Raw genomic sequence first — 23,178 nt, 5'->3', positions numbered from 1 at the left:
GGTCTCCAGTATAACAACTCAGGAGATCATGCATGGGATCAGAAAATTCAGTAAACTTATATATTGAAATAAATGCTTTTTCTTCAATCTTTTTAGGCCTGTTGAAATGTACAGGCATAACATATGTGAGCAGTTTTCAACAGAGTATGTGTCATGCTAAGAGATTCTTAAAAAATTATTACGTTAAAGTCATCGCAGGACTCAGCACCAGCTGCAGGTCTTTCAGCCTGTCCTCATAGGAAAGGTGTTCCTTTCCGTGGATCATTTTTATCTCACTTCTCTGGATGCCAGCAGGCCCATGTCTCTTCTGTACTGAGGACTCCACATCTGGACGCAGTACTCCAGGTGAAGGTTCACCCACAAGAGTGGAGGGTTAGGATCACCTCTCTCAACTTCTGGCCACGCTACTTCTGATGCAGCCCAGGATATACAGTTGGCTTTCTGGACTGTGAGGGCACATTGCTGGCTGATGTCCAGCTTCCCATCCACCAGTACCTCTAGGTCTTTTTCAACAATGCTGCGTTCAATCCATTTACCCTCCAGCTTGTATTGGTAGTGTGGGCTGTCTTGGCCCGGGTGCAACACCTTGCATTGGATTTGTTGAACCTCATGAGCTTCCCCTTGGCCCACTCCTCAGGCCTGTCTGGGTCCCTCTGTATGGGAGTTCTTGATGTGTTGATCGCACTCCACAGCTTGATGTTATCAGCAAATTTGCTGAGGATGCACTCAATCCCACTGTCAGTGTCATTGATGAAGATATTAAAGCATATCAGCTGCAGCACCAACCCCTGAGAGACAACACTTGTCACCAATCTCCATCCAGACACTGAGCCATTGACCACTCTTTGGACTCAATTCTGCAGCCAGTAAATTTAGGAATACTTCACATACTAAGTACAGTAATACATTATGCTTAATCAAATTTAGTTATACAGCAGCTCTTTAAATAGAGCAAACTGTCATACTATACTTGTTACCAGTATAAACATGACCAAAAAAATGGTGAATGACACTGTATGGTAACTGTTGAGTCACAGTCTGAACTGCTAATTGAGCACCTGGCTGCACCTCTCTTAGACTCCATTTAAGGCTGACTGCCACTGGGAAAGGATCTTTTCCTGGAGATCCCTCCTTGGTGAAGCTTTCCCCTGTGAACCTAGAATCTTCTGATACAGGTGAGTAATCTTCTTCCCTTCCCTTATAGCACCTCTCTATTATGCCACTCCTTTTGTCATCACACCTTTGTTGTAACACCTTTCCCATTGTATTATCTGTCCAGTTGCTACATCTACAATCTGCTACAGATGCCTTTACTCTTTAAAGCATTCTTGCATTGGAAGTAGTTAAGTTGGCAGTTCAAATGATAGCAGAAGAAAAAATCTTTTTAAAAATCCTCTTCATTATTTTCCAGTCTGTTTTAAAGGTACGTGTTCACCTTCAAAATAATCTTAAGCAACACGTTCATCCTTTTTTTCCATTGTTTTCTTCCTGTATGAAGGTAATCATGACTATAGGGAGAAAAGAGTGAATCCTCTGAAATTTATCATGAAGCATAACATGCCTAGTTTAAATCTTGGAATTTTTAGCCAGACTGATCATTGTGAAAAATGACAGCTTCATGGAATAATCATGTTTGTTGGAAACATCACAATATATATGGTTATTTGGGAAATATTTGAAAGTTCTTACTGGCAAATAAGTAGGGAAGATTTGTGGCAGGATACTACGGTGTTAATGGCTGGACCCATGTGCAAATGTAATGTAGTAGACAGCATCCTGAACCTTGACTGTTTGTTTCTGAATTAGTGGATCCATAAAGGTATCTTTCAAACCAAACCATTCTGTATCACTAGTTTATTAACTTACAGGCACGGAATACCCCTGCTTTTAATTTTCTATTAAGTTCTGTATCTTTAAAAGCTTTCTTCTTGCAAAATTTTAAACATACAGGCCTGCTGAATTTTTACTTCTTATTTTAGAACATTAATAAGGAATGCTGATAGCCTAGTATTAAGTTTTTTCATGAAATTAAAGTAGCTATGGGTAAGCCTTATTGAAATTCATAGCTTGATCCAATTATTTTTTTTAATTAGAAAAAAGAACCGAGATTAAATTCAGTTTTTTAATTCTGCAGGCAAAACAGTTAAGGAGTTTAAATTAGGTTTCGTTCCTATTTGGGCAACAATGAGTCCTTTCCAAAATTCATAACGTTGTGCTTATATTCTTACTGCTTTTAGACCTTCACTTTCATAAACTCTGAAATCCACAGAAATACTGGAAAGGAGAGATACGTGAAAACTAGCTATGCTTTACTGCCACTCTGTTATTACAAGGCTAAGATGAGAGTCACAAAACTAGTATTTTAATTTAGATCAGATTATGGAAATGTTTGTGTTTGATGTCAAAAATAGACCACTTTCAGAATACTTTGAGGCAGGCTTTTAACTCGGAATACAGGGGATTCTTCTCAGCTCTTGACTTCTGCATTCACTACTGATGTTCTAGTGAACTTCCATATTGCCATCAAAAAGCCAAAGTAATGAACACAGGCGGTCTTTACAGAAGCATGTCACTGAATTCTTTCAGCATATAAGACAATATAAATTTAATGTACCTTAATAAATAAAATAATGGGTGAATGTCATGACAGAAGTAAAAATTACTTTGATTCTATTATCTTATTTTTGGATGAACCTAGGATTTTTGGATGAAAACCGTTGAATCCAATTCATAAGGGAAAGCACTCACGAGGGCTTTATTTTTTTTCTAAAATAGAAAGTCATGAATCATTGAGGTTTTGGGTCAAAATTATCAGTATCCACCTTTGCTAAATTATACTTTATTAAAAGCAGATTGTACATACTGCTGAGGACAGTTAAATGCAAATGCGTTTAACTGTTGTTCAATGTATGCAATTCAGTGTTTCCCAGCACCCATAAATACGCTGTATATTTTCTTCAGAATTCTTAATACTTGATAGACTGAAGTTGTTCTCATATTTAATTTCAGAATGTTACTTAAGAGTCCTTTGTATTATTTAAATCTCTTAAACCCTATTAATGCCAAGAGGAAATGCCTCAGAGCTAATTTGTTTTTTCAGTGCAAAGAAAATGCAGGTATTCAACTCCAGGACAAATTACCCTGTGCACACTTATCGTTGTAAAGATCAATCACAAGAAAGATGTAATTTTTCAGAGTTTTATGAGAAAGAATGAGAGGGAACTGAGCTAAGATGAGAGCAATTACATGTCTGTCTTCTACTTCATAAGAGTTACTGTTTTGGGAGAAATATTAGTGGCTTACTCACAGACCCTTAAGAATTAATAGCTCAGTTAAAGGAATTAGAGTAATCATTACAGGTTTTACAGGGAACAAAGATTGTTCCTTAAACAATAAACTGGAAGCACATTGATGTGATTCACTTTGCTGTTCTCTTACGACCTACATAGAGAAACAGTGCTGTTATTACCAGTACATTTATTGTACTAAGAACATCAAATCTTAAGTCAGTTACCAGAGCTAGACATAGCATAAGATGAGCAGAATTATGTAACATTTGCAAAAACTGAGGTTTTTCTTTGTTGTAATCTCTTTCTGATTGATTTTAAGTTACGCATTGGAAGAAGTTATATTCTGGGACCAGTAGTTCTGCTAGAAGGTTGTGAGGCTTTTATATTTCCATAGGAGTATGGCTTATAGATATAAGATTGTGGAGTCTCGATGTCTTCAGCAAGAAGAGGAACTAAACTGTCAGGCTTCTCTTCTTACTTTTTATTTTCATTTCAAATAGGAAATGAGAGAGACATTAAAGTGCATTAGGGCAATCTGTTTTTCTTTTCATATGTCCTTAATCACAGCCATCTTATTCCTGTAGGCTTTGTTTTTGAGGATGCATATGTCAATACTTTTTAACTGTTAATCACCATCATCTACCTGTCTACAATATGCATCTCATTAATTATGTATCTGCTACCACTCATTCAGAAAGCTTTCAGCATCTCTTGTACTTAACCTCTAAATTACACTGATTCTATTAGCTTTCAAAACTTTTATATGTTCTTGGGTATATATTGCAATGCTTATTCTTCGCTGTGGAATGCAATTTGGAAAGACTTTATGAATTAACAACAAAAAAACCTTCTTTAATTTGTTGAACAGGAAATACAGACGTCAATCTGTTGAAGCTATGTACATGCTTAAGTTCGTGAATTGGAACAGTGAGTCTGTTTGGTGTAAGAATTCAACAGGTGCTGTTTTTCTCACATAAACCTGTGGCAACTGTTATAAAACTTACTCTAGCAGTGAAATGCTCTGTAGGCTGCAAGTGGTCTGTAACCATAGGGAATCTGGCAATTGGTTGTTCCTGTGATGAGGGGTTACCAAAAATGCTGTATGGAGTGAACCATCCATTTAATTAATTTTGCAGTTCTTGATTACCTGATGCAGAAGCTAGTTGTCTCGCTCCAGTTTGAGGAGGTGAGCTCTACATTTTTTCTATTACCCAAGAAATTAAGTATTTTTAATGCAGAAATATTTGCAGTATTTTTGTACTTCAATCTATACAGAGCATTCACTATGATGTCATGACTATGAAGCACCAGCCATGAAAGCTCTCTAGACCTTTCTTCACCTACATTTTAACTGTAATTTATGCACTTCTTGCTTTATATAGTTTGTTTTCAATTAAAAAAATAAAAATTGAAGTAAAAAATGCAATTAATTTTCAAGAGTCTTAGAGAAAATTCACCACTTTGCTCTTTCTCTGAAAGGCATTGTGTATCATATTCTTTGTACAGTTGTCATAAGCAATCCATATGCCATTGACTGAATTATAAAGGGTAGTACTTCCCTTATTTCATTTAATGTGAAATTCTGAAATATGATGCAGTGTCTTCAACGGAAGTCATTTTCCAAAATAGCCTGGTGGTGAAAGCGCTCTTCTCAGAATTAGTAGGTATACATTTATATGCCTTCAGACAGAAGAGGAAGTTAATCTATGAATGAAGATGGATGCTTTAAAACGTCCTGAGACACAAATGGCAACTTAGTTCACCTCCTGTCCTTGCTCTGCCTAGCTGTAGCACAGGGCACTTCCCTGCTAAGTTGCAAGGCCTTTTGCCAGTATTATTGCACATCCGTAAATGCTCAGAATAGCCTGCCTGTGGGAAATGGCTGCCTGTATCCTGCATACAGCACAGTATAGGTCAACATTATGTGGATAACCACTACACACTAAGTGCAAGGTTTTGATCTCATCAAGTTTATAGCTGCCACTGGCCATCAGTTATGGCAGGGATGAAGTTGCCTTGTTTTTGTACAGTAGCCTAGCACCTGTCACAGACTAGATTTGGTTTCTGAGAGTATCTCAAGGTGATATTGGATACAGGCTTTTTTGAGCAGGGCTAACTTCAAACTCTTCCACTAATACGCTAATACTGTAAAAAGTGTAGTTACCACTGCTGTCTTCATACTCCAGAATTGTCTGGTATGGGAATGCACGTAGTTGATAGTAGTTCCCTGGAAAGACAGCAGCAGGCTGAGAAATTCAGTATGTTGCGTTCCCATTTGGTCTAAACAGCATGTGATCAGAAAGTGAGGATTTTAACAGTCACAGGATATCCTGAGTTGGAAGAAACCCACGAGGATTGTTGTGTACAACTCCTGGCTCCACGCAGGACTACTCAAAAACCAAACTATAAGCACTGTCCATACACTTCTTGAACTCTGGCAGTGTAGGGCTGTGACCTCTGCCCTGGGCAGTCTGTTCCAGTGCCCAGCCACCCTCTGGTGCAGAAACTTTTCTTAATCCTAACCTTTTCCCCTCCCCTGCCCCCAGGTGCAGCTCTGTGCCATTCCCTCAGGTCCTAGTCAGATTTCACTTGTGTGTGAGATGTGTTCCCATCCCATCTGCTTCTTTGCACTGACTGCACAGGAAACTTAGATACCTATTCTAAGACATCCACTGTCGGAGCTACTTACCCAAAAGTCAGACAAAACAAGGCAGCCAGAATTAAACAAGATCCTTTTTCCACAATTCCATCTTACGTGAATGCTGTAATTATTGAGCTGTTGAAATAGAAGAACAGCGATTGCTTTTACTGCATTACTTTCTTTTACCCACCCAGCCTTCAGCAAATAGTTAATCCGTGCCCGTATTTCATTCCTAGTTTTGAAGTGTATAGGTCTTTGACTTTTATTCAGTAAGTAGTTAATGAGTGTTGTAATGTATTCAGAGTGTAAAAGCTACTGCTTTCTCCGGGGTGGACAGCTTGAGAAATGTTGACTTCTAGGCACTGATATGTACTACTTTTGCATTCATAATAGTGCTGTAGTAAGTAATGCTGCTAATGTCTGCAGAGCCAAGGGCAGAGCTGTTCTAGCTTTGGTAATAGTATTGTTGGAGCCTCAGACGTTTAACCAAGGTACTTCATAATTCTTTTTAACACGCATTGATGCATAGTTATTGTTACACTTCGTCTGATTAAGTATAAAGCAATGAAACAGAAAATAAAGAAAAAAAAAATATTACTTTGGAATTCAGGGAAAATGGGAAGCTTCCATAACTATATTGCTGTTAGTAATTTGTGCTTAAATACATTTGCCTTTATTAAACTTTTGTGACCATTTTTAATTAAATTTTGATTGTGTGTAGTGGAAAAAAAAAATTATGTTTCCTTACCTTTATTCCTCTGTTACTTTTGCTACTCCTTACGAAGGGGTAGTACTAGATTCATTATGTTTTAATATTTTTTCTTAGGAAAATATTCTTTTATTTTGTAACTGTGGTTTTGATTTTGAGAAAAATATATTAAGAAGCTTCTGGAATATTTACATAGCCACAAAATAAGCACTGAAAACAATTTACTTTGTGGCATGCATGTGTGCAGAACTCCTGGAATAGAAACAACAGAGCTACAGCTGTGAAAAAGACAATTCCCTGATTCATTATGTTGCTTCAGAAAGTTTGGGATATGCTATTACTTCAGCTTATTAAGCTGTTAAAAGTTGCTTTGTCTCTCTAAATGATGAATACTTAGGGATACTATTTTATTGTCCAATAAATTCCTAAATTAGATGTTCCAAGCTTCCACAAAGTTCGTGTTCTTTTACTTTGGAGAATTTGAGTTTTTAATCTTCAGATGCATTAATGTTTCAAGTTCAGATTTTTCAAGTGTGCATGTTATGAATGTATTTATTAAAGATAAAGTAACAGTACATGCAATATATTACAGCAAACACTATGCAAAGTTTGGATAAATAAAAATTTCAGCTGCATAAAATACTAAAAGTGCATCCTATTACAGGAGAATAGGATACTTTGGAAAGTCGTGCTCCAGACTGCATCTGTCATGCTACGATAAGGTTCCTTTGTCCAGCCTCATCTTTAAAATGCATGGTGATGGAGACTGCACAACCTGTTGCCCTTGATACTGTCACTTTTTTTTTTAAATATATATATTTATTTTCCAATGTAGCTTTTCTCAGATGCTGTCTCTGTTGTTTCAGCTACTGTCACTACCTCACTCTATTTATTCTCAGCTGTGCATTTTTGATTCCTGAATGCTCAGCCCTCTCTGTGCAGCTTGGAAAGCTGTCCAGTAAATTGACTGCAAACACAGGGCATGTACCATTCAATTTCTCCAGCTTTTGTTGGGATAATGGGTGTGCATCATATTCTCAGATTGTGAACTCATGAAAAGGATAGTGAGGCATGTGTCCTTTTGCTTGAATATCTGCTGATGAAAGAGTCTGATTGCAGTCATCAGTAAAAAAAAGTTATGTGGATTAGAGACACTCTTGGGAGGATTTCACATCCATAAAATGAATTGGTACTTTGTGATATATGCGATCCTTCTCTCATATGCTTCATGCAATTTTAAATGAATTTCCAATTAATTGCAGTATGTTGAAATTCTAGTGTGTTATATATAAAAATTAACTTGACAACATCCATGAAGATTTGGCTTCTCAGGTAAAGAAATCAATCCAGTGCTGTTTCTCATTGAAATTGGAATGATTTTTGGCTGCTGAGAATCTCAACAGGGAGTGGTATAGTAAAGGGTAACGCAACAGGAAAAGTGTGCAAAACAAGAACAGCATGGGTTACTCATCTAGATGGTTATAATAAAATGAGAATATTTAATTGCTATAAACTGGAAAATAGAAAATTATTTGTTAACTTGTCAATGATTTTGTACCTGTCTACTGTTTGATTCTTCATCTTGGATCTGTGATGTGCATATTGTTACAGTGGTGGAACTGGTGAGGGTAACAGCAGGAAGAGCTGTTTTGTGGGTGCTGGGTGCTGTAGGTACTCCAGCTGTGTTGTGGTGTTAGTGTTGTTGCTTGTGTGTGATTTGTGTCATGTGAAAGAGGAAGTTAACACTCAAAGTATTTCATTAAGGTTATGAAGTTTTGGATGTGGACTGTACCCACAGTAAGAGCTGACTCTGCTCCTTCCATAATATGGCAATCCCTTTATGTGCATTGCTTCAGAGTGTTTAGTTTTTCTCTAATCTTAAACTTTGCCACACTGTTTTACTGGTGTAACACTGCCATGATCTTTCAAACATCTGAAAACAAGCTACTTAGAATTTTTTTTCCTCCATGCTCTGTTCCAGCATGTTTTAATGCTTTTCTTTCTGTTCTCCTCCCGAAGGAATGGCAGAGATCTTCTTATTTACACAATTTCATATGAGTAAAATGAATACATCGTGGAGGAGGATCCAAGCATTAGAATGTATTGCTGGTTTAATTAATGCTTTAACAGTCTAATCAAAATACAATAACCACTTATTTTTATTCCAGTTGTAACAATTGTAATACTGCAGTTTGTGTTGGTGCTCATTAGTAATACAATGAAATCAGTAGCTGCATGTATCAGCTGCTATCTTATTTTAATTTCTCACCCTTCTAGTCACCCATAGTCCTGGGTCAAGAGCTTTTCTTCATCCTGAATTTAGTGAGTTGTCAGCATTCCTGTCCTTCACCAGGAATTAGTGTCAGGGAGAGGGAATTTTCTCCCTTATACTGAGTTTACTCAGGGTTATTTTTAATCAATTTCAACCTAATTTTTGGTAATGGATTATACTTCATGCTTTGCTTTTTCTTGTATAGTATTATTTATTTTTGGGAAAGAGAACACACAAGTGAAGACTAAGGAGGAGTTAAGCTCAATAAATAAATTAAAAAAATTAGGTGATAACCAGACAGCTAATATATGCTCAAAATCTAAGGCCAAGCACCTGTTCCCTCATTAATTCTACTTTTAGCTAGGAGAAGCCATGTAAGAATTACCCGATCCTAGACTATCTTGGAACAAAACTTTCTGAAAATTTATAAACGTATTTTTCTATAATTTATTTGTTATAATTTATTTCAAAAATTATGTACATATTTTTCAGGAATGATTAGCAACTATTACATGCTGTTCAGTGGCACTACTATGATTGGACAGAGGGTAAATGAGCCTGGGGAAGCGGGACAGCTTCTTAATTAGAACCAGTGAAATATCAGTTATGTTTTCCACTATTCCTTTATGCATTCATGATTTTTCACGTGGCATGTTTTTTCAGCAGCTGGTAAGCTGAAGAGTGAAAAATGGGAGCCTATATGAATTAGAATGAAGGATGAAACTGAGTAGGAATGTGAAAGGAGCCCTCAGAAAGTATTCACTGCTGTTGGAAGAGTTGTGCTGGGTAGAAACGGCATCTGGAGTCAGGTCTTTTAAGATTATGGAGCTCTTTGTACTTTGGTTCAAGGGCTCTGTCTTCACCAGCCTCCCTAGCAACTCTCCATCTGTACTTTCTTGCTGTCTTCATCTGCTTCTGCTGCTTATTTGCCTCACGGTTCACACAGAGAATGGTCTTGTGGCTATATCCAGTGTGATCATGATATGCATAAACATACGATACATATTTGAGATGACAGATGTATTATTTGTTAGTTGTATCAGTGTTTCATGATGCCATTAAAAGATGGTGAACCTTGCTACTTCTTTTTCGTGATTTGAACTGAAGGGATTATATCTAAGACTGTCTTTAGAAGTGTTCCTCTAAGCCTACTTGAAGACTAATGTTTATTAATGACCTAATTCCTAAAATGTTCATTATCTGTTGTAAGGTAGCGAAAAGTCCTAGTGTTTTCCTAAATTTCTGTCATTGTATTTTGATATCTTTCTTATTTTCATTCTGGCATATACTTGTGTTTAATTCACGTTATCACAAATTATTCTGCTAATTTACATAAAGATCCTGTATTTTTTTTGCTTGTGTATTTCTTCAGAGCTCTTGGTATAGTGAATGATATGCTTCAATAAATAAAGACAATTTTCACTGAATATATAAGGAGTACGTGTAGAGATTTGCTGATGAACTCTGGATAAATGATTTGGAGTCAGTAAGATGACTTTTCTATATTTCGGAGGGATTTGTATAATCATGGATAAACCTGAGATGATCAAGTCTATAAATTTCCAGGGAATTATGAACATGTTTAAGTTTTAGAATCAGAACCTTAATGCTGTGTTTTGGCACTGGGTCACGTTGAACAGTCAAAATATTTCAGAATATATTCATATGCTTCAGAATACTCGTTATGAAAAATGACATGCTGGTAAGAAATATTTATAACATCATACTATAAGGAGTTCATCAGAACGCAATCAAGAGAGATTAGTGGCTGAGGAGTAGTACATAAAAATAGTGTTGCAATTTATTTTAACTTTATTGTGATAAACATAAGCAAATATCTTTTCAACAAAACGTAGAGCTACTATCATTGGAAAAGAATAAAGCATGCGTAAGCTAAAAAATGCTGATTGAACTCGCTGTCTGATTCTAAGAAGTTTAAGTGATTGGAGCTATGGATTGCAGATGCATACTTTATTAGTATCTATTATTATGCATTCATATATACATCTGTATATATACAAATGTAGTGGACTTTAACTTGCTGGCTCAACATATGTTCCTTATATTTTTTTAATAGTACTCTGTTACTTTTTATTGTTGACAGCAGCGCAGAGAGACTGTGAGGTCTCCTTCTCTGGAGATCTTAAAACCCATCTGGATGCTTTTCTGTGTGATCTACTGTTGAAAACCTGCTTTGGACTTAGGTTGGACCAGTTGATCTCCAGAGGTCCCTTCTAATCTCTAAAATCTATTGTTCTGTGATTTTATTCAATAGAAAGTATAGTACAAATGGCTTTTCTTCCACAGTATAGTTCAGACAGATAAGAAGAAAGTGTATATGATAACGTGGTATTTTGTGTAGACATATGCTTTTGAAATAAGCTTATTTACCCTCATGCCTTTGCTGAGATGACTGACACTCTGAGAAATCAGGTTCTAGGACTCACTACAGATCTTCTATGCCCAGTTCCTGCCAGACAGTGCTGCTACAATTCCCTCTTCCTCCAGTTCCCTATTCCCTATGTGTTAGCACACAGAGGATGAGATGGTGTGATCTATAGTTACTTGTCTTTCTAATTCCTGATATATTGTGGCATTACTTATGACTGTGTTAAGATGTGAGCTGTAAATTGCCGTAGTACCAGAAGTATGATAATTACATTGAGTTTCTGTCTACCAAGTGGACTGTGGGTCTATGGAGATGCACTGATATTTGAAAATCTAGATATATTTTGTTCTTGAATTATCTCTATCAGCTTTTTTTGTAAAGACAAATTGTAGTTTACATGGACAGTGAATGTCTGCAACAAATTCATTTCTGTGTACTGTGAATTTTTAAAGTAAACTAATAAAATACTGTAGCTTATTATTCTAAGCCTCATATGTAGGATCTTGACATCTTTACTCCATTTGAGATGTCCTTGCACTTTACAGTCTAACTTTCTGTAATATCTTTTCCTTCAGACATTGCTATTTATCTGCATCAGTATAATAGTATGCTTTAAGGAAAACATGTAATGCTTGGAATACCTCGAAAAAATTCTGATTTTTCTTAGGATCTCTCAAAGATGTATGTTACAGTATCCAAATGACTGCAGAATATCAGCCTTTAATGGTACATTATACTCTTCAGAGAGTCCAAATGCTTCACTTCTTGCAGTGTTCAGCAGGGCATAAAATCAGAGGTCATCTTCCTTACTACAATTGAAGCAATTTTTGTGGAGCAGTTCAAAGTGCTGTGTTTTGAGAGTGGTGACAGAGAGCAAACACAGTCTACAATATTTGATCTAGAGTCTGATAATGAGATTGAGATCTTTGGACCATCAGGGAGAATGTGGCACATTACTTGGTAATGCTGAGGTACTGCTCAGGTAGGACTGATACAAGAACAATTCCATAAGAACAAGGCTGATAACTGAGAGGCTGGAAAAAGAACAGTGTTCAAGATCTACCATTCACTGAGAGCATAGGATGGAAATGTATTAAAAGCATACTCAAAAGACAGACAACCAAGGTGCTGAAGGTACTTCTGTGTAACTGGACTGGTTTTTGCTGTGATCATGTTGGCTTCACTGCGCTGTGATTGCCATCGTGCTGTGCTCAGCTCTTGTGCCTCCTGTCATTCATTACAGAATCTTCTACTTCTGTTTGAATAAGGAACCAATATCTGCTGTGAGGTCTTTTTGCATTACTCATGACTTAATCAATTCTGGGCTATAAGAAACATATGTGCAGAATTCATAACATTGACTATTTAATTAACAGCAACTATGTTTACATTATTTTTTGTAATTTATTTATGCATCTTGCCTAGCTAATCATTAGATTGGACTATTAAAATGTTTATTTGTGCTTCCTCAACTTGTGTATTTACAATTATGACCCTAACACAATTACTATAAATACCTTGCTTTAAACAACAGCAAAAAGGATCATGACCCTAGGAGTTTATTTTCCAGTTGAGTCTTGAATTCAACATTAATTTAACCTGAGCGTATACTACTCACCTTTCCTTCCTTAGTTCTTTGTTAACTTGTGCACAGTGAACATCTTAGTTTATTTACATTGCCCAACAATTGTTATGTAAAGTTACAGGTGTTGCATAAGGTGACTCTAGGAGAAAGATTTGATTTTTTTAGTAGAAGTATTTCAGAATCTGTATGATTTACTGAATTATACTTATTTTTATTTAGGAAGCCAAACTTCCCTTCTGTTTGACTTTCTACTGTCACTGTTCAAAAATTTTATAAGCAATAACTATGTTGTAGCAGCACAAGGAATGAAGATGTAATTCACCTCAGAATCTCACTTATGCTGTACCTGTGATACCTTAAGTTCTATAAAATAGTTTGACAAATGTAATAATTATCAGTAAGGATTTAGAGTTACATTTATATTAGGATTATTCCTTCAATGTTCTTGCCTGCTCTTAGTAAGTATACAACATATTTATCTGCTATTGGGAAGAAGGATATAAGCATGAAAAAATATGGCTGAGCTATAAATAAAAGTAGTGACTTTATTTAATAGAACATGGCTATTAACATTCTGTTACGAAAAAGCTTGGCTTCTAACCATCTGTTTCTATGACTTAATTCATAAATGAGAGAAACTTTCTAAAATTAAGAATAGGTTTTGTTGTCATTGCATAATGTGGTGGTATATTAATATTTATCAGTTGCTAAGGATGTTTGATCTCCAGTCTTGACTAGAGAATGTCCAACTGCCTTCACTTCTACAATATATATAAGACCATTTGGGGCACTACCCATGTCCAGGAGTTCTAAGAAAATGCTGGTTCACTTTCCTTTTCCTGCCTTGGATGCAGGTGAGCAATGTAGGATTAGTCTTTCTAATCTGTCCATCCAGCTCATTTTCTCCTGTAGAGACACTTTTCTTCCTCGTAGTTCTCTGAATGTCGTATTTGTATTCCTTCACAACACTTCTGAAATAGCCTTTTTTAGTAACTGTTGTTCTTTCTTTAAGTTTCACCAGTGACTCTTCCTTCTTTTTATATCAAACAGGATATCCATTTCTGTCTTTGGATCTCTTGAGCATATCCTCTGATCTGCTATCCCAAGCAGCCATTCATCATTCACTATTGAGATGTCATCTCCCCACTAAGATCTGCCTGCCAAGCTTTATCACCCTCATCAGATTCTCAAGGAGCTGTTTTCATGCTTTCTTATGTGATGGCCTTTCATGTTAATACTCGTGTTTCCTATAATGTTAATTATCTATGTATTATTTAGTGTATTAGATATATTTAATTTTTAAGTTCTAAGAACGTTATGCAGTAGACCCTTTTTCAAGGATGTGCCTTGCGGTATAGATTTTTGTTCTTAATGCTTCTTTGAATAGGGTCCAGGATCATGGAAGTGCCTAAGGGAAAAATCTCTTTTAAGAAAAGATTTCCTAGTCACATTTTCACGTTGCTAATGATCTCATTTTGTTTGATCATGTAATGTTTGCATTGCTTATGTAGCCCCTTAAAGGTGGGATGAAATTCCTTCTAAAGTCACAATGCCATTACCTCACCCTTCTGCAAATCATTCCTCAGCTGTCACCACCAGCCCTTCACTGTCACTGAGCACTGCAATGTGACAGTGTGTAGGTGGGTGGAAAGCTAAGATTTCCCACAGTACACAAAAGAGATTGTTTTCTGTAACTGCAAATTCCCATTCCCCCCATCAACATCTTGGTTTTTGTTCTCCTTCCATGTTTCATTTAATAACTTGCTGGGAAGTTATCAGGAGTGGGTTTTGTCTGATCTTTTTAGAGGGGGATTTTCATACAGTGGTTATTGTAATGGAGACTAGATTTTTGTCTGTACTCAAACATATAATCTTAAAAAAAGTGAACAGCTTTGTCCTTTGGGATTCGTGGGATCCAGTATAAAGATGGAGAATAGTGTTTTCCTTTCTTTAAACTGTATTACTGAAGAATATAGTTGGTGTTGATTGCTTAAATACCACTGTTTGGTTGGAATTTTGCATAACAGGAAGAGGGTAAATTAATATGTGTTCACTGAAAACAGGTCTTTCATTTCCTAGGCTTATCTCTTCTGTTTTACTAATTGTACTTGAAAAGAATATTTCTTGATCTGAGTATATTTAATGAAATCTCATCTCCAGAGAGCCCTTTCATCCTACAAATGGCACAGCGATGGGAATCATGTAACAGAAACATGGTAGTTCCAGGATGTACATGTTAGTGCTAATCTGCTTTTATATTTATTTTAAACTTAAGGCTTTTGCAGCAGGTTTTATGTTTATGCCTTTGGCATACAGTTGTTAGAACTGCTGTCACACAAGTACAAGTCTGCTATACTTCCATGATGTCTTCTGTTTACTTCATTCTGCACTACTTACGATTTGGTTGTGTCAGCTAAGTGCTTCTACTGACTTCTACATGTAGCTTTCTCTGACAACTCGTCTTTAATAAAAACAGCCTAATTTCTTGTGAAACATTTATTTTAAAATCTTTAGAATTTGTCTTTATGAATTGTTTTCCGTATAGTATGAGGATGAGAACATTAATATAGAAAAATAGAGAAAACCCGAAATACATCATGAAGCTAAATCTGCATATTTTCCATTTCCTTTTGGCAGATGGCCAGACAACTGCTTAGTTATGATAGGTTATATTGTTCCAAGGATTTCAGTTAACTACATGAATAATTATACCATTTTTCTTGTGCACATTTAAGTCTGTCTTTGTATTATAACAATATCCTAGCCTTTAATTTGTGTACTGCAGTTTTAATTGGTAAAGATGTTGGCTGTTGCAGCACATGTCTTCTGGAATATGTGGATTAATGCAGACAAGGAGGTTAATGTTAGCAGCATCAATTTCTAAGCTGGAAAGCTAGGAAGCACCTCAGAAAGAATAACATGTTATTTATATGATATTTGAAAATCTGAATTCTTGCTTTTCGGTGTGTAATTCAAAGAACATCAGTGAGTTGAAAACTAATTCATATTTTTTTTCCTGCACTGTTCTGAACTACTGGTAGCTAGATATGTGGACCCAAATATGAAATAACTTTATTCAAAAGGTGAAATTGATTCAATAGAGAATTACTTTCATGTCTGTTTGCATAATTTCAGCTGTACAAATATTTTGAAGGAGAACATTGCTATTATTTGAATTACTGAGCCAGTCTAGTGCGTTGTCTTAACCTTACTTGGTGCATTGGACTTTCTAGGAAATACCACAGTGACATTTAGCGTGTAGTGCACACTTAGACTCCAGTTATATGAAGAATATTATCTGAGATAATTGATTGTTTCTGTTTGGTTTTATCCTTGGGAGTTTCCTTGCAGGAGATGGTCTTCATACTTTCATTTTGTTGGTTTACTACACTTTATTAAGCATTACTTCTTTGCAGTAACTAATCAGATTGTGTCCTTCAGAACTATTTCTCTCCTCTAAATTACTGAACTGTACCTGGTTATGATCCATGCAAGCAAAAAATATACCTGGAAATAATTTTTATATAGGTGTATGTGAACATATATGAAGGCTGCTCTGAAAGTATTTTATTATGTTGGCCCACAGTGTTGGTGGTATGGCAAGGAGATTGAACCTTCCCACCAGTATTCCATTACGTTTTGTTGCTGTGTGATAAGCGGCAGCAGGAGGACAGTCTGACAAAATGGTGTCTGACACACAAGTGCCTATGAAGCAAAGCTGTGTCATTGAGTTGCTCCACACAGAAAAAATTGCACCCATTGACATTTGTCAGTGTTTGCTGCAACTTCATGGAGACCAAACTGTGGATGTGAGTGCAGTGTGGCAGTAGGTGGTGCATTTCAGCAGTGGCAATAGCGACAGTGGGTAACTTCCACTGGAGCAGATTTTGATGAGGGCAGCATGCAGGCTTTTGTTGATCTCTGAAAAATGCATAGGTGATGGTGGTGACTGTGTTGAAAAGTAGTACTTAGTAGCTGAGAATTTGTTCTAATAAGTAGTGTTGTTCTTCTCTTTGTATCTGTTGTAATTCCCATGGAAATAAATAGGCATTACATTTGGAGTGACATGCATATATAAATTCACGTGTAAACATATAAAAATAACATTAATATTTGATATTGAGTTCAAAGTATGCTTAGTAAGTGAGAAGGTCTGCTTTTTGCACATTTTCTTTCAGCTCTCATTCAGAAACAATTCTTTCTCCTTTCTATTTAATATCTGTGCTTGCTCTCCACCTCAGGCATAGTCTTTGGATTTATTCCCTTGATTTCTCATGTCCTTCCCAATAACTTACTGAATTCAAGCAGAAGACTGATAAAGTATGATGTGAACTTTCTCCTTTCTTCTCTCTTTTGTTGATTCTGCCATCTCTTTTTTATCTGCTTCTTACTTTCTTTAATGTCTCAACCATCTCTGCCATCTCTCTTTCCAAATTGCCCCGTCTTCTAGCTTTCTTCTGGATTTCTGCTTTTTGTGAAACTTCTTACAGTGAAAAACGTGTCTACAGACTGTCTAATATAATCTCTTTTACAGTATTTTCTTAGCTGTCAAAATGCTTCATTTTACTTTCTAAAATTGAACCTAATATAACTCTAATATAATTGACACAAAAAACTTTTCATCCAAGAAAGACTCTGAAAACTAGAAAATCATAATGAAAATATTTCTCTTATGTATCCTATGACTCTTAAAAAAAAATAAAATCCAACTTTGTTATTTTTCTTTTAAATTTTTCACACTTTCTGTTGCTGCAGATGCAACAACATGCAACTAACAGCCCCATATTTCATCCTTATATTTCATCCTTATAGCATCCTTCTAAGTACTTCTAAAATGGGTATTAATATTCTGAGTCACCCAGATGGGCAGCCATGAAGCTGGACCTGCAAGAACACACATGCTTCTCGTGATTATCAGCAGTTCTCTTTCTCTGCTGGATGCTTTCTGATTGAAACCAGATCTTTTTTCATTTCGCCATAAAATTGAAATGATGCATCTGTCAGTGCTGCCAGCTGTCACTTGTGGCATCCAGACTATAACAAAGGGAAGGCTGTGTGATTTTCATCAGCATTTTGAAAATACGCTCTATCTACTTAGCCCTACTGGAGTAGTTTTTTTATGAAAAGGTTACAATTTATTGCAAAAATGAACATTTTCACAAAAATATTGAATTTCTCAGTGGCTGCACATTGAATTGCAGTTCTTGTGTTGGGCTGAGCCCAAGCTGAAATGTTTTGCAGCAGAACAGATTGTCTTGCAACACGGTGTTCCCTTGGACGTTTTCTTCTTCACAAATGTGCCCTTGGCATTTTCTGAATTCAAGAGGCTCTTTCCTGTGCTGTTCAAGGCAGCTGACAAACTCTTCAGCATGCTTGAATCAATATGTGTTTGCCTGAGTTTTTTTTTACTGTACCCTATGCATTCTTCGAAGCAGGAGGAAATTGACAGCTGTTTCTTTTTGTTAGCTGCTGGGATCATCAGTGACAGACATGTAGCTAGATGGAAGGTTTTAAACATAATATACAGCAAAATGAGCATTTTTTTCCAACATTTTCATTGTGAATTGTATTCCCTTTGTATTAGGTATTTCATTATATGAAAGCTATAGTACTATGAGTCATGTTGTCTGGGCACAGTTAATTAGGATGCTTGCCATGAAGCAGGATGGTTTTCAAATCTGGCCAGTCTTAAAGAACTTGCTGCTGTTTAACCTGTGTGCAGGGGAAAGAAAAAAAGCTCTCAGTAGAACTAATTTGAATAACTGATAATGAACAGTAATAGTGAGATAATTCACCAAGATGACTTACAGAGTGGAAGAGAGAGGAAGGAAGAGAAGGATGTTAACAGACATACAAGTATAATGAGCATTTTTCATTAGTTTGACAAGTCTAAGCATGGCAGTTGTTCTTGTATTCACATTCAATATTAAAGGCTTACCTGCCAGAGACTTTTTCTAGAGGGAAGAATTGCTTCAAAAGAAAAGCAGGGCATATTGTTAGATTTATATGACTAGCTTCTGGATAGCAAAATGAAACGGTGTTCCAATTGGTGAAAAAAACTGAGAAAGTTATTCTGCTTTTCACACAGTACCCATTCTGACAGATAGAAAACAACTGCTTATGCTACCCTTCAAGTCAACCAAAACGTTTTCTGACTCCTTTCCACCTAGGCAGATGAGAGACGTAAGAGGAATCTGGAATATAAAGCATGCATAGAGCAGAAAAGGATATTATGGAGGGAGAAATATACTGGTAACAAATACAGAGGAAACAGAAATTCATTAGTTCTTTCTTTTTACTGTATGGTTTGGTAATGATAGCAAGGAAAAAGCAATGCCAAAGATCAGACACTTGGGAAAGAGTCATAACAGGCTTTGGCAAAACTGTACCTGCCACATTGCTGAAGCCTGTTATTTCCATGCTCATGCTACAGTGGAATTTGTACAGTTCTTGGGGAGTAAATTAAATCAGCATGGTGTATGGCGTGGAATTTTATGCCCTCTTTTAGAAATGCTGCGTCCTATGATTTGCCTTGAAACTATCTGGACTTGAAGTTGTCACTGTGGAAAGTCATACTTGGGAGATGAAAATATATTTGGTTTTGTTATGTGTTGCTGATACAACTTCAGCATTTAAAAGTGGTGTTGAGAACCTGAAATACATCCATGGATTTTTGGCAGGTTGAAGAGTGATCACCAGTCACTGTGTACCAGTGTGGGTACTTTGAGACTGCTGGAGGTCGAATTGCAACTTCTAGGTCTCATCCATGGGTATTCACTTGTATAAGAGCTCAGTATCAACAATGATTCAAAAAATGTTTACAAAGTAAGCAGTCATGCAGGTTCCTTAGAAGCAGATTTCACTGCCAGTGTGGACTTCTCAGGTTGCTCACAGTGTGAGTCACATCTTGTCACTGTTCTTGCTTCTTCTGGATTTTGTTTCACCTAACTGTTCTGTTTTAATGAGTTTATCTGTGATGTGTGTATTCTTGGCATCTGAATCTATACTATCTGGTTAGTACAGCAGCTGACATGTATCTTAACATTTAAAGTTTCCTTAATTAAGTAAGAAGCAAAGAACTAAGTTGAGAAAAGAGAGGATTCCCATCACTGAATTTTTTGGATGTGCGTCAAGTGCACGCATTCTACTAATATTATTTGAAAGCATTGTTTTGGGCCCCTTTCTTCCTCTCTGACAAGATAATAACCTTTCATGTTTAGCAGTGATGAAGTGGGATGCAGACAGGTTCAAACAGGGTTTCTTTGCCTTTCAAAATTGATTCCTATAAATGTAGTTGGAGAGATTGAAGGATATTTTCAGAAAGTGATGCAAGTCTCCTCAACATTGCATGTTTTAAATTATTGCTTTGGCCTCTACAAAGAAAACAAGTATTCTTAAGGCAAGGTGACAAGCCTATGAAAAGTATGCATCTTGTTTACTGCTCTGTGAGGTTGTAATACTGCTCTAGGATGAGTTTTAATTTCCCATGTCAAATAGCCTGGTGTAACGAAATCACATTACCTGGTGCTAACATGTTTGCTTTTCTAAGAAAAAAAGCTCTCTTGCTTGCTATTTTGTTTTCTGCAGTTGCCATAGAGAATTCTATTTCCAGGCAAGAGTTAGATTTCTTCATTTTTGTTGAACAGATTAGATTGAATCAGAAGAAAGTCTCAAATCTTGCCTCGGTTCTAAGTGCCATTTACCATGTTGACAAATGGCAGCCAAGAACACTCAGTGTCACTTATCTAAAACTAGTGCATAGCTACTAACCCTATGCCTGCTACAAATAGCATTTGTTTCTGTTTGTAGGTGATAACTGGACTAGTTTTAAAAACACTGTGGCTGTTTCATTAAACTGAACAGGGCCAGTGCAGTGGCCCAAATGTTGGCACCTCTTTACCAATTATTATCCCCCTGACCATGTCTGCAAATAGGTATTTCATCAGTTGATACTTAGGGAGATGGCTTGAAATGCAGTATAGGCGAGGAAAATCTAACAAACGTGGTGTGGTTGTGAGTGTATTCTGTCAAGTTCTGTGAAAATTCCACAGAACAACACAGAGATAGGACCTTGTATATATTATTAAATGTTAAAGTTACTAAATTATTCCTCGATTTTTCACAGCATATTAATAAACATATGAGTTTATGTAGCTGACCTGACCATATATTTTAGCTTTTGTTGATAATAAAACAGTACTGGATGTTAGATGGTAGAATCATAGAATTGGAAGGGATCTCTAAAGGGCATCTCATCCAACTCCTCTGCAATGGACAGGGACACCTAAAGCAAGATCAGGTTGCTCAGACCTTGTCTGGCCTGACTTTGAATGTCTCCAAGGACTGGGCATCCACCACCTCTCTGTGCAACCTGTTCCCATGCTTCACTACTCTTATTGTAAAAAACAAACAAACAAAAAAAAACCCAAACAAACAAAAAACTATTTTCCTTAGATTCTATTCTAAATCTTCGCTCTTTGAGGTTGAAATTATTTCACCTTGTCCTATCAGCGCAGACCCTGCTAAAGAGTCTGTCCCCTTCTTTCTTGTTGCCTCCCTGTAGATACTGAAAGACTGCTCTCAGGTCTCTGCAAAGCCTTCTCTTCTCCAAGCTGAACACCCCCAAGTCTCTCAGCCTGAAATAACCTTAGTGTGCATTTTTTGATTCCCTGGAGCAAGGATCTGTTTGTACAGTCCTGAGAGTAAAGGCTCAGAGCAACACCAAGATCTCCAATGTTTTTAATGCAAAAATATTATTTATAATTGTTTTCAGTCTGATATAAGGAACTTGGAGAGGAACTTTTCAGAAGAGCTGGTAGCAACAGGACAAAGGGAAGTGGTCTTAAACTGGAGGCAGGTAGGTTCAGACTAGATATTAGGAATAAATTCTTTACTGTGAGGATGGTGAAACACTGGAACAGGTTGCCCTCAGAGGATGTGGATGTCCCCTCCCTGGAAGCATTCAAGGCCAGCCTGGATGGGGCTTTGAGCAACCTGGACTAGGGAGAGGTGTCCCTGCCTATAGCAGGAGGTTGGAAATAGATGATCTTAAAGATCCCTTCCAACCCAAACCATTCTATGATTCTATAAGGTAAATTAAAATCTACAGCAAGAGAAAGCACACATCAATTATAAAGTGTAGGAGAAACAGGTTAGTAATCTGCCTTTGTAATAGCAGATAATACGAATTTTCGGAAGAATTACAGAATTCTGAAAACATCTAGCAAACCTCTCTGAATATCTTAAAAATTAATCTTTGCCACAGAAAACACCACCACCACCAACAAAAAAAAACAAACACAACCCCCCCCCCAAAAAAAAAACAAAACCAAAAAAACACCGCAGCCTTGAACATATCTGGCCTATGTAGGGCCTGTAAGTGCCAGAGTGAAGCTTTCTTGTAAATGTAACTGGACTGTGATAAAAGGATGGATGTTTAAGAGAGTGTATCATTGCAGATAGCTAGGTATATATGATCACATAAACACATATAAGCACTGAATTTTCGTTTTCCCTCTTTCATTTTTCTTACCCAGTTATAAGTATATATTTAATATATGATTGTTTGATACTGTATGGTATTCGAGACATTGCTTTGTATTTTCCGACATAAACATGATAGGAAGCTACAGTATTATTCTGAGACACCCAGAATATCTTCCATCTCTCAGTAATTCATCAGTTATTTGGCTCTTTTGAAGTTTTCTTGTCACTGTTTCAAATACAGTTAACTTTCTGAGCTCAAGATATGTGGTCACATCCTAAATGGAAACTGCTGTTCAAAGGTATGTAGACTCCTTTCACATACTTAAATAACTATGTGAGCATAGGTTATTAGCTCATTATTGTCACTGCCGACTGGAAAAGCAAGAGCGGTTGGTGAGAAGTCTGAGCCACAATGAGATTTTTTACCAGTTCTTTACTTCACTAAGTTGCATTTATTCATAATTTTCAGTACAGTGTACTTTCAGATGTCATTCTTACTCTATATACTGTATAGCTTTTCTGTCTCACAGTACAGAAAAACCCTGAAATGGCTAAATAAGACCAGGAAAAAAAATAAAAAAAGCCTGCTGTTCAATTCTCTTATCTTGCTCTGAAAACAGAATAGGAGATGTTTTATCGCTAGTAAGTTCTAGGACTGAGGAAGAAAAAGAAAGGCTTTCCTCCTTTGTGGCAACTGTGAAGAGACAGAATACTTCCAGCTACATAGAGTACCTCCAGAATAACATCGGCTTTCAGATCGGAAGATATAAGTAATAAATATCTCACTGAGGGACTTGCTGGTGACT

At 36.6% G+C, this 23,178-nt stretch overlaps 1 protein-coding gene across 15 annotated transcripts in view; it reads left to right on the top strand.

Annotated features, from left to right (window-relative positions):
* Positions 1-23,178, top strand: part of KHDRBS2 (KH RNA binding domain containing, signal transduction associated 2) — a 337,849-nt gene that overhangs the window by 27,867 nt on the left and 286,804 nt on the right. The gene's annotated exons all lie outside the window — the stretch shown is intronic.

Source organism: Lagopus muta, chromosome 2 (assembly GCF_023343835.1).
Source record: "Lagopus muta isolate bLagMut1 chromosome 2, bLagMut1 primary, whole genome shotgun sequence".
NCBI lineage: Eukaryota > Metazoa > Chordata > Aves > Galliformes > Phasianidae > Lagopus > Lagopus muta.
This window is presented reverse-complemented; position numbering and strand designations above follow the sequence as displayed.